This window comes from Elaeis guineensis, chromosome 8, assembly GCF_000442705.2.
Source record: "Elaeis guineensis isolate ETL-2024a chromosome 8, EG11, whole genome shotgun sequence".
NCBI classification, from domain to species: Eukaryota; Viridiplantae; Streptophyta; class Magnoliopsida; order Arecales; family Arecaceae; genus Elaeis; species Elaeis guineensis.
This window is the reverse complement of record NC_026000.2, coordinates 126,416,194-126,435,143: the sequence shown is the minus strand read 5'-3', so window position 1 is coordinate 126,435,143 and position 18,950 is coordinate 126,416,194.

Sequence of the window (18,950 nt, the reverse complement as noted above, 5' to 3'; positions counted from 1 at the left end):
TTCAATCCACTACCACATGAAGATTATTGGATGCATACACGTATGTTCAAATGTATGCCTGATCATCATCATTTGAGACCGAAGCAGAAAGGTAGACCAAAGTCAACGAGACTACGAAATGAGATGGATGATAGGCAAATAAGAAATAAGAACCACTGTGGTATTTGTAGGGAACAGGGTCATGATCGTCGTCGCTGTCCTAGGATATTTTAACATACTTCAACTTCAAGCAGTGGAAGAAATTGAAAGCTTCGAAAATTTATTTTTGTCATTGTTTTATGAATTACTGTGAGATTGTATTTGAATTTACGTGTTTAATATGTTGGGATGAACTGAATTTTGTATTTAAGTTGTATTGTGTGATAATATTATATTTTAAAAAAAATTTAAAATATATTATTTTATTTTTTTAATATATCTGTGATAATATTGCTTGAGACAGCGTATTATGGCTTACGATCCACGATATCCCGGTCCTCGAGACAGCAGCATTCTTACATTGCAGGAGCACCATCGATCACAGACTATTTTAGATGGCGGCGTAAGCATTACAATCTTATTTACTCTTTAAATTTTTATTTTAAAAATCATGTACGTTATCTAATTATTATATTTTATTGCAGGAGTCCAGACATCTTCGTCTACGACGATCCGATGCAGATTTCTGGAGGACAGAGGACATCCCAGATAGAGTGTTAGATTATTTACGATATCTGGGATTTTATGGAGTATATCGGATCGATCGTATACAGATGGACGTTGGTCTTATTACTGCTTTGCTTGAGAGATGGCGTCCAGAGACACACACATTTCATCTTCCATTTGGTGAGGCAACCATCAGTTTACAGGATGTCAGCATTCTTACTGGACTACCAGTTGATGAAGATCCAATTACCGGAGTTGATCCCACACTTACCATTCTGGAGTGGCAGGCTTTGTGCTTGCGATTGTTAGGGTTTGAGCCCGACGCACATTTTTTCGATCATTCACGACTCAGGATTGAGTGTTTAGATGATCGTTATCGTCATTTTCATATTGCGGATGATGCACCAGAGGAGATGGTGCAGCAGTTGTTAGGGGTCAGGTGCTGCGATTGTTAGGTGGTGTCCTGTTACCTGATACTTCATCGAATAAGATGAAGTTGATATTTTATCATTATTAGAGGATTTAGACTTCGTTCGTCGACTCAGTTGGGGCAGTGCAGTACTAGCTTGTCTATACCGAGCTATGTGTCGGGGTTCCTATGCTGATCAGAGCGAGATTGGCGGTTATCTTGTATTATTACAGGTATGTGAATTAAAATTTTTTATTTTTAATATTTAATTATATTTTACATTGGATATATCATTTATTTAATTTTTGAAATTTGCATATTTGGGTATGGGAGCGTATGCCGACTATCAGTCCATTACGACGACAGTTGCTCGAGATGCCATCAGAGCAGCAGGATCCTGATGTTCCATTCAGACTAGACGGACCATTAGGATACAGGTATCGAAATATTATAGCTAATATTTAAATTTTATTATTTTAAATTTATTTAATATTAGTACATTGTGAAATAGATGGAACGTTGCATTCAACGTTCATCACGTATCGACAAGAGTGGCATGGGTTTATAGGTGCCAGTTGGATACATTAGTTGATACATCTAGATGGATAAATTTTAAATTTTTTATAAATATCAATTTACAGTATTCATAATCTATTACAATTTTTTACTAAATTTTTTTATTTTAACTATATTATATCAATTTTTGTGGGAGCCATATACAGATGGGATATTGGCTATACTGCCGCAGATGTGTACAGTTGGACACGACATATGGACTGCTAGGGTGCCACTTATTTATTTTGATGTGGTAGAGTGGCATCTTCCCGATCGTGTCCTGCGGCAGTTTGGTCAGACTCAGGGCATCCCAGAGCAGTTTGATACCAGTCAGTGACTTCATCTATTGATCGACGAGGGAGAGCTCGTATTGACTGGCGTATCAGACATGCACAGTACATCGATATTTGGGATGCACGTCGAGATCACATTGTTCATGGTGATCCTATTTTGAGAGGCCGTTCATATACTGATGACTACATGGCTTGGTTTTTTAGCATTACGGTGCGAGTCATTGGACAGTCTCAGTATGCAGTTTCTGGATACGAGGGCGAGAGTTCTACTGTACGTCTTTTGGTAAGATTACGAAAATTATTTCATGTTATTTGTGTTATATTTTTGTTTTATATTTTACACTATACTGATTGTTTTATACTAACTGTTCTATTTTTATTTTATAGACTGATTCTATGTCGGATCTCGTGTTGGACGCTTGTCGTGCTTTATTTACGACTGATGAGGACGAGCGGATTCAGATACTGTGGGAGATGGAGAGAACAGGTTTCGGAACATTGGTGGTGATAGGTGTTGATCCACATACCTGTGCGCCTTGGTATGGAGCATTTCGGGCGCCAGATATGAGTTATACGCCGTCATCATATGTTTCACATATGCCATCACCGCATATCATGTGCTATGGGCGTATCGAACCACCCAGAGATTACCTACAGGGGAGACTCCCTTTGCTTTAGCCTTTGGTACGGAAGCCGTCATCCCGATCGAGCTTAAACTCCCGTCGGCACGAGTCGTGACATTCGATGAACCCCAAAATGCACAAAGTCTCAGAGCCAACCTCGACCTGCTGGAAGAAAGGTGGGAGATTGCTCAGGTTCGAATGACAGCCTACAGACAGAAAGTTGCCCGATATTACAACGCCTGAGTCAAGAGCAAAGCCTTTAAAGCAGGAGATCTGGTGCTTCGACGAGCTGCTATCTCACAACCTCAGGACCGGGGGAAGCTCGCCCCGAACTGGGAGGGACCTTATGAGGTCAAAGAAGTAGTTCGGCCCGGAACTTATTATCTCAAGGAGCTCGGAGGAGCCGACCTCCCGCGACCGTGGAGCTCAGAAAACTTACGGATGTACTACCAGTAACTTCGTTTTAGTCGAAAATCGCATACCCATGTGTCTTTAGACAATTCAAGCAAACTGTGTCAAAAACAAAAGGGCAATCTCATAAAGTCGAAGGCCCGGTTCCTTTTAGACCGGATGGGGGGAGAGGCCCTACAACGCCCATATGTGCCCTCACAGTCCTGTTAGGGACAGGAGGAGAACCTCGCCCTAACTTGAGCAAAGTGAAAGGCCTGGTTCTTTTAGACCGGATGGGGGGAGAGGCCTTACAACGCCCATATGTGCCCCCACAGCCCTGTTAGGGACAGGAGGAGAACCTTGTTGGTGCAAAAATCTGCCTGCGCCGGAGAAGCTGGAGTCGGGGAAGCCGCGGTCGCCGTCGGGACCTGCAAAGGAAGTCTAAACCGGAGGTGGGGTTGCTCCGGCAAGACCCTCCAACGCTCAAGTCAGTTCTCTACCTCAACAAGAATGGAGTGCTCGAACGGAGAATTTAGTAGAGTTTTGAGATAAGAAATGAGCTTAGAGAATAACGTATATGGGTCCCCCTTTTATAGGCGGAGGAGGCAACGGATTGATGGCGACATTTGTAACCGCCTGGTAGTGGGTCGCCCATGGTCAGGAGAATTTATTGCGAAGGGTAGTGGAGTAGACACGTGGCTATTGTTACGGCCTGCCACGTAGAGCCAGTTGCAGGTAGTGGAGCGGCGTTCGTTGCCGCTAGTTGTCAGGGAGTAGTGGAGTCGCGCAGCATCTGCCGCAGGGAGTGGAGCAGAATCATGGCCGTTGACACAGCCTGTCAGAGAGTAATGGGTCTGCCGCAGGGGGTGATGGAGCCGCGCGGAATCCGCTACAGGAAGTGGAACAGGATCATGGTTGTTATTGTGACCTGCCAGGGGGCGCGGATCTGTTGATTGAAGCTTGGCAGCGGTCGGAGTCCGGCCTCTGTAGAGGTCCGGGAGGGGTCCTCCTGGCGGTTGGGGTCGGAGGCGGAGCCCGGCTCCCGTAGGAGTCCGGGCGGAGCTGTTCTGTAGTTGATGTCGGAGGCGGAGCCCGGCTCCCGTAGGAGTCCGGGCGGAGCTGTTCTGTAGTTGATGTCGGAGGCGGAGCCCGGCTCCCGTAGGAGTCCGGACGGAGCTGTTCTGTAGTTGATGTCGCTGAGGGTTCCGGCTGTGGGTATTTTATACCCAACAACCGCATATTCCGCATATGTCATCATTCGATGCTGCACAGATGCCACCGCCTTTTCATCCACAGATGGCAGCGTCTTCTTCTTCCTACATCCCCCAGATGCCATCACCGGGTACCAGTTGGCCACATGAGTATGATACTTTTTTTTCAGGTCCATCCGTGTATCCAGATGAGAGAGTTGAACGGGTCTCTCAGTCCGTAGATGATCCGACAGCATCAGTTATTCCTGAGCAGCATGATCAGCAGATCTCCTCCACTGATATAGGGGAGGAGCCATCACAGCAGGAGCAACCGGCGAGGACCTTCCTGAGAAGGTCCAAGCGACCACGGGCGCTGCGACGTTCTTGTGGGACTTAATCTTTGTTATATTTGTATTTAGTATTTTTATATTTTTGTTGTACTATTTTTTTTTTGTACGTTTGACATTTTTATTCTATTGAATAATATTAAATGTTGATTTCATTTTATATTATTTAATTTTAAATGATTGGATATTATGATTTGTGCATATGGATACACATACTCGAACGTATCTCAGAATATTAGGAGAGAAAACGTTATACTGAAAGGACTATAAAAATTATAATATAAATAATAATATATCGAATGTTGCTCTTTGAATTGATTTTGATGGTTACAAAGCATTTGAAGAGATTACTAATGATTTTGGTTTGCAAAAAGATTTATTATATTTCAAGAATAAAATCGTAATTTTATCAGATATGATTCTGAAGTCTCAAAAGCAAGAACAAAAGATGTGTAATCTATTGGAGGCAATTTCAATATTTTTGGCAGCATATTTTGTAAGAAAAATAGGTTTATATTTTTGAGTCGACCTCATGAATCGACTCATGGCTAAAAGAGCTTAACGACACGCAAAATTTTTGGCTGCCACACTCTGTGAGTCGACCCCTTGGCTTTCTTTCTGGTAATTTTTATTTTTTAAATTTTTTAAAAAGAGAGAGAGAGAGGAAGAGGGAGAGAGAGGAGGCAGCTCACCGCCGTGCTGTCGGAGAGACGCCGAAGAAGGGAGAAGAGGGAGAAAGGAGAAGAGGGAGAAGGAGAGAAGAAGGGGGGAAAGGAGAAAACGCCGTTCCCTTCGGTATTTTTTTTTCTTTTTTTTTTAATTTTTTTCATAATTTTTTTAATTATTTTTTTAATTTTTTTTAATTTATTAAATTTTTTAATGAGGATAGTAATTTGAATGATAATTTTTAATTTAAATTAAAGTTAATTTTTTTTATTTAGAATTATAATTTCTATTTTATTACCATTTTTTTTCTTTTATTTATTTTTTTTATGATATATTTTTTTAATTTAATTTATAATTTTTATAATTTAAAAATATAATTTTAGTTTTCTTCCATTTTTATGATATATTACGTATTCTTTTCCTTTACTTAAATTTGTAAAGGAAGAAGGAGAAGATCGAGAAGGGAGAAGGGAGAAGGAGAAGGGAGAAGGAAGGAGGGGAAAAAGGGGTTTGGGGAGGAAAAAATGCCATTCTCTATGGCGTTTTCTCTTTTTTTTTTTTTTTTTAATTTTTTAATTATCTATTTGTAATCTTTTCATAAATAAATTTAATTAAATAATAAAATTAATAATTTAAATGATAATTTTTAATTTAAATTAAAATTAAATTTTTTTAAAATTTATAATTATAATTTCTATTTTATTATAATTTTATTATTTTTTTTATGATATTTTTTTTAAAATTTATTTTAAGAATTTTATCATTTGAAATTATAATTTCAGTTTTCTTCCATTTTTATCTTTTTAGCATTCTATTACGTATTCTTTTCCTTTACTTAAAAAAATATTATTTTTTCTAAAGTTCAATTTATAAATTTTTTTTCACATTTTTCTTCATTTTTTAACTTTTTAATATATTTATTTTTTGATCAAAATTTAATTCAAATTAAAATTTTTTAAGTCACATTTATAAAATACCCTAAAAAAGAAATTGTAATTAATTTAATTACATTTTATTGTTTTATGAAATATTTTTTTTATAATTTTTATAATTTTAATTTTTAATTTTAATTTTCTTCCACTTTTATCTTTTTGACATTCTATTACGTATTTTTTTTTCTTTATTTAAAATATTTTTTAAATAATAATGTTTAAATTAATTTAGTTATTTAAAATATTATTTTTAATTTCAATTACAATTTTAATTCTTACTTCTTAAAATTAAAAATTATAAACTTTGTTCTTCAATTATAATTAGAATTTCTATTTTTTTTCAATTCTTTATCTTTTTATAAAATTTTTTTAGGCAATTTTTAAATTTTATTTGAAATTTTTTTTAATTAAATTAATTTTAATTTGAGAAAATAATTTTAAAAAATATTTTTATTTCAATTAATCTTTAAAATTTTATTTTTTATATATTTTAATTTATAATTCTTATTTGTTGTGACTTTTTAAAAATTTTAACTTTTTAACTTTTCCTCATTTTTTAACTTTTTAATGTATTTCTTTTTTTATTAAAATTTAATTCAAATTTAATTTTTTTAAGTCACATTTATAAAATACCCTAAAAAAGAAATTGTAATTAATTTAATTTAATTTTATTCTTTTATGATATATTTTTTCTAATCTAATTTATAATTTTAAATTATAATTTTTATTTCAATTAATCTTTAAAATTTTATTTCTTTTAAATTTTAAATTATAATTCTTTTTTTGATTATTTAAATATTTAAAATTTTAATTTTTTTTTAAATTTTTTGGACAAGTATTTCGAATGATGTTTTTCAATTAATTTTTAAATTTTTATTTCTTTCATATTTCTTTTTTTTTTTTTTCTATGATAATTTTTTTTTATTTCTTAAGATTTTTTGACATTTTTTTTAAAAAAATTGAAATAAAAAATCTAAATTAATTTTTTTAATTAATTACAAATTCAAATCTTTATATTTTAAATTTCAATCAAAATTAAAATTTTAATTTATTTATTAATTTCAAATTTTTTAAAAAAATTTTTCTCATTATTTCACGATTTTTTCTCTTTTTTTTTTGTGGAAAAATTTGAAAACGCCATTTTGAATTAAAGACGCCATTCCAATTGGCGTTTCTTCTTTTTTTTTTTTTTTTTTGGGATGATGCCATCGTGGAAAAGCAGGGTGACGTGGAAGGGGAAAAAATGCCATTCAAAATGACGTTTTTTTCTTTTGTATTAGTTTAGTAAATAAGTTTGATTTTGAATTATTTTGATATTTAAATTTTTTTTTTATATTATTCTGAAAAAGAGCTCAAGCTGAGCCTGCACCTCTTTCTTTCCTGCAAGAAATGATATTATTTGCAAATAATATTACAGAAGTGGTGCTTGTGGTTTGAGTACCAGTCCATCCTTGGAAGGATCATTATGAGGCATGTTTTCCAATTCTTTTTTTAAAATTCTTCATCAAATATTTACCCCTTGCTTGTAGTTCTTCCCTTCCTTTTGCTGTTTCAACGAAGTATATTGCTATAGCGTGGCCAAAAGGGTCTCCTGCCAAGTTACAGAAAGATTGGTTGTAGTGAAAATAGCAGGGTACTTTGAAGAATAATTTGAACTCTTCTTTTTTGGTAATCAAGTTGAATTGGTATTTGGAGACGGAAGTTTAAATTTAAGGAGAAAAAGCATAACGTTTCCCCCCAATTTATAAATTTTAAGAGATAAAAATGCAGAATTACAATAGAAAAAGTTGTTCTCCGCCATAATAACTACCTAATAATGAAAAATTCCCATGGAATGATTGCAATAGATAATAGCTCAAAGTGATGCGTGGCTAGACATACTGTTTCATGACTTCCCATGAAGCATCTTTTGTCTCCCATTATGAAGATGAGATATTTAAGTGGTGTTAAACTTGAATAAAAATGTGACAGGAATTTGGACAAAAATTGTAAATTATTACCATTTTTCATTGTTTCAACAAAATAGAAATTTAAAGGACCTGTGCCCTTTGGGCACAAGTTAAGGAGCATTAACTACCCATCTAACTAGGTGGGCTTTATTTAAATAACAAGAAGATATTTAATAATCTTATTATGACAAAACTATTCCTTTGATCTCTTGGTGTTAGAAGCCATTTTGGACTAGAAAATAGAGGGAAAATTGGAAATTAGCAGTTGATGCAAAGACCTTTCTTTATGGTTCTTTTAATGTGAAAACATATTATCTACCCAAGGGGAAAAGGTACCATGAGGTAAAATTTTATCTATATATTCAAATTTAATTATATATTTCAAGAATTTATCATATTTTCTTGAATATTTTGTTGACAAAAATAATTCATCATATTTATCATAATACAAATCTTGATTAAAAAAAGAATATTTTTTTGAATTTTAAAATGAGTGATATGGAATACAAAATGTCAAAGCATTACATATCTCCACTCTAAAATTTTAAGCAAAAAATAGGATTTAAATCATTATAATTTGAAACATTTATTTTTTTGCTTATTAGCACCACTTGTAGTAGCATGATTTTTATGAATATTCTCCTTCTTTGGACACGTAACAATATTGTGACCAACACCCTTGCAAAGTCTACAAGTTTTCACTTGTTTTTCTAATTTTTTTCCACCTTTCGATCATTTTTACTTGGGTCACCCCTTTGTCTTTGATGCTAGAGGGTGGCGAACAATGCTAGCTACATCAATCAAAGGATTACCATTAGGCGATGCTTCAAGGTCTACTAACATTTCATCATTTGTGCATTTTGAAATTCTTTATAGCACCAACATGATAGCAAGTAGCTGGAAGGGACTTCAAAATAATCTTTATGAAAGAAAACACTTAGTATGTGATGATAAAGAATCCCTAAAATTCAAAATAGTTGCAATTACAAATAGCCATCTCACCATCCCATGAAATTCTGTGCCTTTGACTATGAATTTTTTTATGGTGTTGCATTATAAACTCAATATTATTCTCTTCATGCACCATATACCCAACTACTCTTCCAAACTCTTCTTGAAATTTTTTAAAAATAAATAGTATCAAAGTATCATATGCTTGCTATTCTATGGGTGAAATAGTTTTCAAAGAAGATCTATTGTATTTCTCTAACGTAATATTGTGCAATTGTGCTTCGTCGACATCTTCAATGGCAAGATCAACTTATACTTCACATGTCAAATTAGAAAGAAGTTTCAAAATGGCATAGAAAAAATTAAACAAACAATATGCAAAAAAATTCTTAACTATGATTTAAATTTTTATCACATTAAATGAAGTAAACTTATCCGTTCAATAAATTGGATTAAGCTTGTGTGGGAAGTGACAAATCTCTTTATAAATACATTTATGCTTTTGATCTTCCTATAGTTGTTATACCACCAAAGAAGTAGTCACGAAGGTAAACTGGCACCTTGAAGCACTTAATTTAGTACAAACCATTTATGTGCTTGTTTGTGAATAAGTGGTATTGTGCAATCACTAAATACCATTGATGCTCAAATTCTTTAGGGGTGTCTAACTTGTATAACTTATAAAATTAGCACACCAATTTAAATACTAATTTTGAAAAATTGAAATAAATCAACCACTAAATTGAGCCATTATATGCCATATACAAAAACTGTGTTTTATGGATGGCATTTCTTTTGCAATTGCCTATGTCATCCATAGATCTTGATAGTTAGTATTGTCCTAGGTGGCTTCTTCATCAACAATATAAAAATTCTACCAATTAAATTCAAACAAATAAAATATATATAATAGAACAATAAAGTGTATAAAAAGTTAAAAAAAAAAATCGCTATGTTACCTTCATTAACCATTGAGATACACTTATAGTTTCATTGCATAGAAGTATATAACTAAACAATACTATCCTCCCATGATTATCAACACCAACAAAGGCACCAAAATGCATGTCATAAAAGTTTATTCTATATGTGGTATCAAAAATAATAACATCTTCGTACCTTTGGTACCAATTAAAATAATGAGTTGGGGATCAAAAAATATGCTCTAACTTTTTTTCATCATCAAGTGTAAAAGTATATTGAAATCTAGAGTCTTCATCTTTAGCATGTTTGTAATGTTGAAGAAAATCCATAGCATCATTTTTTACATTCTTTCAATAAATTTTGCTATAAATATTATGAATATACTGAAAAAAAATGGAACGTGCCCATGTTTCATATTCTTTTCAAGCTCCATAACACACATTATTTGCCTAATCGAAAAACCCTCTTCTTTCGGCAAGAGAATGCATTTTTCATCTTCTTTAGTAATACTAGGGTAAGATGAAAGAAAATGCACTTCTTTAGAAGATAACAAATTATGATTATGATTTGCAACAAACTCAGTGATATGCCATCTCTCAAAAAGAATATCAAATAATTTTCTTAATGTGATTCGCATATGTGCTTTGCATTCACATCTAAGTGATTCTTTATTTCATTGTTTCTTAGACAAATCAACAATTTTGAGCTCTAATTTTCCTTCACGATGGCAAAAAAAATCATGTTTTTCCTTTTTTTTTTTATCTTTTCTTGTTGACAAACTTGCTTCTTCGAATTGCAAAACCATTTCTTTTGATATAATTTTCATAGAAATAAAAGCTTTTTCTTCGCCGAGAAAGCATTAACCAATGGATGGCTTATATATATTTTCTATTAAATTTTAATCTCTCAAACCAGTTGACACCTCCTCAAAATTTTCCAAATTATCATCATCGGGAGGTTCATTCAAATCAAAAAAACTTCTCCCATCGTCTTGAAGAAATTCTTCATCACACAACAGAAGCCGTGGCTTTACTCCCTTTTGTGGTGGTTGTTGTTAATCTGTAGGCCCAACTATTACAATATTTTATAGGAAAGAGAAAATAATTTTTTTAAAAAGCTGCTACTTAAACTACCTGAGCTAACTCAATAGCGAGCCTGGCAAGTCCTTCATTGGTGGCACCGACTCCAGCCCCGGCTAGGCCGAAGCGGGGAGGCATACACCCCTTCTTCCGAGGGGGCACTGCCCTCACACATTGCATGTGAACCACCATTAGGTGGTATTTAGTCCCGTGATTCAGCCGAGTGTGGGGCATGTACGTTGGGTGGGTCAGTCCATGATGGTGAAGTTTTGCATAAGTTGGCGGTGGGCCGCATCAGAGAGGCCCTAGTGATTTGTAAAGGGCATGCAAAGAGTAAGACAGAATACTTGGATCATGCTGAGAGGTTAGGAAGCCCAACTGCTGATGTCAACTAATACGGATCCTACTTTGGAATGTTCAAAGATCTGAGCACTTCTACATATATGAGATTGGTGCACCAGTACTGTCTTGACCTCTACATGTTGCTCGAGACACTTGGTCGGCAAAAGTTTGGAGCGAGCCTGTTGATATTTTCCTCCTTTGTGGGGCTTCTATGCTATAGACTCTTACGGTTTGGTTAGTAGGTCATAGTGGTTTAGAGAATTGGGGCTCCTTATATTGATGTAATACACAATAGTAGACAATAGATTATAGCCATTATTTTTGAGATTAATGTACCTTCTTGGATCTTTTCTGATGTCTATGCTAGCATTGAGTATAGAGAGCAAAGGATGTAGTAGGAGGAGGTGTTTTGATTGGTTGTTCTAGACCTTCCATCTCTGGTTCCAGGTGACTGCAATTGTATTGATAGGCCATAGAAGAAGAGAAATGGTAGACCTTTTTTAAATGATATTGAGACTAGAAAATTCAGGGAGTTTATTGTAAGAAATGGGCTTGTGGACCTTGACATCTTTGATCTAAGATTTATCTGATGCAATAACTGATAGGACAGAGCTAGGGTCTGGGAGTGGATCGATAGGGCCTTTGCCATGGCTAATTGGATTCAATGATTCTTGAATTATCAGGTGCGCCACTTACTGAGGATAGCCTCTGACCACTATCCGATTCTGATTGTCACAGATTCTATTTTCTTGTATTGCTTTCCCTTTCAGTTCGAGAAGTTTTGATTATCTTTTCCACATTCCTAGGATATTGCTTGGGAGGTTTGGAGACTCCCAGTTTGGGGTGGTCCTATATGCTGGATCACCCATAGGTTGGAGTTGACTAGGCATAGGCTAAGTAGGTGGAATTAGATGGAGGTGGATGACATTTTCAAGAGATTGGATGAGGTTGAGGTTTCTATCATCGAGCTGCAACTTAGGAAGGAGAGGGTGGGAGGATTGTCATTTGATGACCTTGCTGAGCTCTAGGGCAGGCTTTTCTTGCACTACTCATTGCTGTAGTTGAAGGTCTTGTGGTGGCAGAAGTCGAGGATTTAGTAGATCAAAGAGGATGATAGGAATATCAGATTCTTTTATCAAGCCACGGTCTTTAGAAGGCATAGGAACTAAATCTAATCTCTAAGGGCTGCTCAGAGTCAGCGGATTGATAGTGAGGATGAGGTTAGGTAGAAGATCTTTAGCTTCTTCAGATTAAGATGAATGACAAAGTTAGGGGGTACCAGGATTTTTTTGGCCCCCCTCTGGCCCACAAGTGTTATACTTGGAGAATACTATCATGACTGCCACAGTGTCTAGGGATGAGATTTGGGGGGCACTTTAGGCTTTGGCTAAGGACAAAGCACCCAATCCGAATGACTTCCCTCTGTTTTTCAGGTGCTACTAGGCCATCATCTTAATGAGTTCTCATAGTCCATTAGTGACATCTAGCAGTATATAATAGCAATCCAGTAGAATAGAATAATTAAAATTTTTAGGTGTAGTTATCGTATGATTCAGTCCTTCTATTGTGAGTCCCAACAAGATGGAGGTTATAAAAATTTATCAAACCTAAATATCCATCACATCAAAGATTTGATTAGCTTAAGTCTAAATTATGATACTGATAGAAACTCCTTTCTATTAATCACCTTGCTGTGGCCACAGAGTTGAAGACTCATTTTTTCAAATTTCATAAGATTTCTCTTTATCTACTAAGATTGATAGATCTCATTTAGATGCATATCCTACTCCTACAGTAAATCTACTGTAGTCAATATACATTACAAAGATCCAAATGACTAGGAGATCATGTTTATGTGCAGTCAAACTACAGTAACTCTATTGTGAGTAGCCGAGGCACCGTAGATCAAAAAACTACTCACACCACTATAATATCGAAAAGATCACTGATGAGTGAGTAGGTATCCATGTGATCTCTCATTTAATCACGTTCAGTATCGATGTTCTCTAACAACTACCACACTCCCACTCAATGTGTCTATACCGTATACTAGAGACTCGTCTATCCAGAAAAAAGCGATCCATATGTCAATCTAATCAGATCGATCATCGTCCACATAATGATCCATCGATCAAAAGTATTTTAAGAATTAATCATACATATCTCTAAATTTCAACTCTTGAAAATATGTATCTTTAAATTATTAATTCCTAGGATGATTTTTGGACACATAAAATAAGAATGGATAGAAAAAATCTATTTTATTGATGAATCAATAGTTTAAGTATAAATATATATCCTAGAATTATTACTATGTGACTGTCATATTGACTTCTAGTGCATACATCTAACAGTATTATCCTTCTCTATCTTGATCAATGGCACACCGATGGACTTCTTCCACTCTACTGTGAATCTTCATCAAGATTGTCCTTTGTCTCCCTAACTGTTCATTATTAGTTCTGATGCTCTCTCTCGTGCCTAACAGGTGTATCTCTGGGGCGGGAGGTGGATCCCTATATTTTGGCCCCTGGGACCCAATTAGCCATGCACTTATTGTTTATTAGATGATTGCTTCTATTAAGTCGGGCCTCCATTTGGATTGCAGAAGTGTTTAGAAGGATTTTGGAGGATTATTATACTGACTTTAAGTAGAACGTCAACCTCCTCAAGTCAATAGTTTATTTCTACCCTAAGACCAGTGTGTGCCACAAGTAGGTGATCAGGGAGATTTCGAGGATCACCGAGTGCACCAGGCTCATGCACTACCTGTGCATCCTTATTATTGGATGGAGACTCTAGAGGACAGAGTGTATTAATATGGAGATTTCGATCCAAGAGCGGATAGAGTGTTGGCAGGCCAGAGCTCTATCCATGATGGCTAGGATGATGTTGATCAGGTTTGTCCTCAGCTCTATCCCGATATATCTCTTGTCTAACACCATTGTCCTGAAGGCTTCCCTTTAGAAGCTAGAGTGGCTATTCAAGAACTTTCTTTGGGGCTCACACCTTGGCAGGTGTAGGGTGCACCTCCTGGTGTGGAAGGTTATCTGTCCACCAATTAGCGAAGGGGGACTCGGCATTCAGTCCTTGGAGGTGCGTGAGATGCCCTAATAGCTTGACATGCTATTAGATTTTTTTTTCAGCTTGTTAGTGTCTTGAGTGCCATGATGCAAGCGAGGTATGGTGCTTGGACCATCGACGAGGACATTCATGTCACTCAGCATTGCTCCTTCATATAGAAGGAGATCTGCTTTCATGCCCCAAAGGTTCTGGCTTTGACCACTTGGTGATAAGTGATGGGCAATCCATGGACATCATTAGGGATAGCTAGGTGGCTGACCTATCTTTGTGCCACTGGTTGACATTCATCCGCATGGAGGTAGGGGAGTCAAGATGGGTTTAGGATTTACTTCAGGCAAGAGAGAGAGGTTGGGATAGGAAGTGGGTGGCCCGCTACTTTGATGACCAGTTGGCTTAGAGGATACTTTCCCTGGCTATTCTTGTTCATGGTGGTCTGGATATTGGGGTTTGGAGGACCCATGCACCTCTCGGGTGGTGGCTAGGGAGCTATATGATCTTTATAAGAGAGAGCCATCGAGGAGGCTTGATGGTGTATAGATTTGGAGGCTTAGGATTCACCCAAGAGTTAGCCTTTTCCTTTGAAAGGTCTCTACGAGTCACCTTCCCATCAGAGCCTTTCTGAGAGCTCAGGGGATGGACATTCCACCCTTTTATTCTGTGTGTGGTCTGGTCAACAAGATAATTGAACATGCCCTCTTTCTATCCCATAAAGCTGCTCATGTTTGGAGATGTGCCATTTTCCTTCCAGCAGTGTTCCAATTTGGTGGGTCAATACAGACTTTTGTGGAGGCCTTGCAATAGAACACATGGGCAGGGGCCTTTAGATTTTTGGGCATTAGGGTGGTCTATATCACCTATCATATTTGGCTAGTTTGAAATAGTGGTGTGCTTGAGGCTAGATGGCAGTCACTGATATTTATGTTGGAGCAGGCTATTATCTAGTCCACAGAGATCATTGACCATGTTACCTTTGGTTCGACCTTCTTGACTCAGGATATTTTGGACTCCCTCTTTGCTCCGCAACACCTTATAAGGTCGTTATCACTTGAAAGCTCCCACCCCCAACCTGGCTCTAGGTCAACTTCAACGGTAGCATGATTGCTAGCTATGGCGGTACTTGCTTTGTGATTTGGAGTTCTCACTTTGGGCTCATTGTTGCTGGTGGGATCCATCTCTTCGAGCCTATTATTCCTAGTGTGGAGCTGTGGGCTATCTGGGAGGGCAATAAGTACGTGTGGTTAGAGGTTCGGACTGGTAAGCCTATTGTTTGACGGGGACTCTACTATGGTGGTGAGCTGGTCGTGGGGGTAGCGGGGTCCGTCTTGGAGCACCTACTTATTTCCGACATCAGAAAGCTGTTGGAGGGTTGCGCCTCTGTAGACGTCAGACATGTCTACTGAGAGAGGAACAATACAGTGGATTAGATTGTCAGATTCGTAATCGAGCACTCTGGAGAAGCTTTAAGAACGGCTGTTGGAGGGTTGCACCTCTGTAGACGTCAGACATGTCTATTGAGAGAGGAACAATACAGTGGATTAGATTGTCAGATTCGTAATCGAGCACTCTGGAGAAGCTTTAAGAACGGTTCCTGTCATTCTGCCTTGCCCCTTTTGGGACATTCTATTTTCTAATCTTATTGATTATATTTGTACTTATGTTATATGAGTACTCCACCTTATCAAAAAAAAAAAATCTTCATCCATCTTGTATTCTTGTTTTTTTTTTTTTTTTTGAAAATCATTCTTTGTTTTATATCATTAGAAAAAAAAAGTTAGGGTTCCAATCTCTAAGTTAAACTCTAATTCATGTTCTTAAAAGAGACCCTCAAGATAAATTACGCACTACCAGGCACCATTGATCAATGCTCGGTGGGAATAGTAGATTCATCTCATGTACATATAGTGTTCAAGCACTTGCGAATTAGTAAAGCTCACCTAATTGGGTCCATAAGGACTAAACATGAAAACAAACCCTAGAGGATATATAAATTGTTATATAGTGAGATATTACTTTATATTAGTTTTCTGCGGTCAACCGGTTACTCACATGCACATCATTTTTTTTTATTTTTTTTTTTTGACATAGATAAGATAAAACTCACCCACTTCATTAACATCATAAATGGAAAACTACAATTAACAAAACACAAAAGGCTATAAAGCCCCCCAAAAAGTTGAGAAATATCATATATGTGTCATATGTATACCTCTATATCTATTTTTGTTTTGGTGATGGTGGGGGTGTTAAGCAAAGAGCTCTATAATAGTGGGTAGAACTACATTCACATGCCTTCAATCCTAATGAAGGTAAGATTCTAGCCTAAGTCTCTAATATAACCACCAATAGAATTTACTAGCAAGATAATCTAACATTTTCATATCTATAAGGTTTTTACAGGTACTCTTATGAAGTAGATACTATTGTCGAATTTGTTTGCTTGCAATTCTATGATTGTAGGATTTTTGTAGCCTTATTTATATTTTTCTCCTTGTTTTGTTAGACTTGCATTGATATTATTAGTCATTTAATCCATCACAAAGAACCTGCAAGCAATATTTTATAATTCGATCTTGTAATATTATGAAAGTACTAAGGTTTACATCAGTGTATCCCATCTTCTAGTATTATGAAAGTCTCAAATCATGAATCTATTAAAAGATGCACCTTGAATTCTAATTCATGCTGATAGTTCTCAAAACGAGGACTCACGATATAGCTTAATATTTGTGTGCTCGGTAAATAAAAAATTTTTCACAGCATAGTTTAATCTATTGCAGCTTTAGATTCATCACATGATATTTCTAGCTGCTTAAATGAGTTTGTCTCCTCTTTTTCTTTTCTTGTTTGATGGTTGTATCATTTAATTAAGCCAACCCGACATGAGACTTAGTTGAGGTTGTCTCTTCCACTGAGAATAGTTCTTGCAGAGGATAGTTATTACACAAATATTTTGTTGAGTTTTTTGATCAAGATGGGTCTTATTGAGAAGAGGGCTGCTAGGGAAAGTGAAAGAAGAGAAAAGGGAGGCTTGCAAGACAAGGTTCCCCAAGGTTGAGAAGGGAAGGAAGAAATTGGCCAAAACTAAGTGTAGTAAGCAGCAGTTTTCTCTTTGATATATCCAAACCTACACATGATTTTTGTTTTATGCAGTAAATCATCATTATTGTGAGGTTTCTTTCTCTGTCCCTCGAAATTTACATGCCCTTGTAGTGGAAATAAAACTTGTTTGTCAAAGATAAAGCATGATTTTGTTTATGTTTACTTGATGAGTAGAATATGCAAAGCAACTCATAACAATAAATTGTCAGCATTATGTTACTTATCTTGCACATCTTAACCCTAGCAGCTTATGAATGCATTATTTCAGCAAATTTTCAAAGTGATTTTAAATGATGCCTCTTTAGCATTTCGATTTTTCATACCTGTCCTTCAGTTTGTAAACCTAATTGCTTAGGAGTTGCCACTACTAAGACAACAATATATATGGCTAGATTAAAAAAAAAATTGCGAAGCTTCTATAAGAATAAAAATGACTGATTTTAGTATCGATAAGGTAGATACTCCGTGGCCTAGTTACGAGTGTGTAACTTGCGCTCCGTAGTCGGATTTAACTTGAATCAAAGTAAAAATTTAAAATATTTTTTCAATATATAATTTTTTTATACAATATAACATGTAGTATTTTCATTAGCCGATAAACTTACGTTCATGCTGATCTTTATCTACCATAACCTTTTCATCTAAACTGAAAATATGAATATCAAAATATTTTATTAGAGTATTACTGAATTGAGTTCCATAATAAAATATGAATCAAAATGATTGAAAAAATAAGTTATAATTTTAAATATTTAATATTTAAATATTAAATATTAAATCTTAAAATCAATAACCAAATATAGTCCATAATTTTAATCTTATTTTTTAATTATCAATTTTTTAAATTAAATATATATATATATATATTATAATTTCATACAATCGAAACTTTTAACTTTTTTTTTTGTTGATCTTTGAAATTTTTTTGAATTAAATATAATAAATTTAAGTATAGAATCCTAAAATTAATCTTAAAAACTCAAAAAAAAAAATTTTTTTCTGATAAATTAGTGTCATCCAGTTGATACAACCAACTTTTTTTTAATCTTTTGATTTTTTTTCACCTGGATATAATAAATCTAGATATTTTATATATTTGGATATAAATTCTTAAAATCAATCTAAAAAGTCCAAAAAGAATCATGTTAAAATACAACATATTGGCTTGAAAATGCAATGAGCTAATCATGCATCTAATGTTGTAATAAGCTTAGGGATGGCTGTTAGATGGACTTTTTTCGATATTCGATCCATCTCGAACTCTAATAAGATCCATATAGCAATACTCAAATAAGAAAAAGATGGCTTAAAAGAGACAATATAGCCAACAAATATTATGTTTTGCCTTCATCTATCCCTCTATTTACAGCAAATGATAGATGTCTTTAGACTGCATTCTAGGGTTAAGTTGTAATAAAAGTTTCTTAATCCATCTATTCCATCTTTTCAGCCAAACAGTCATTTGTGAAGCA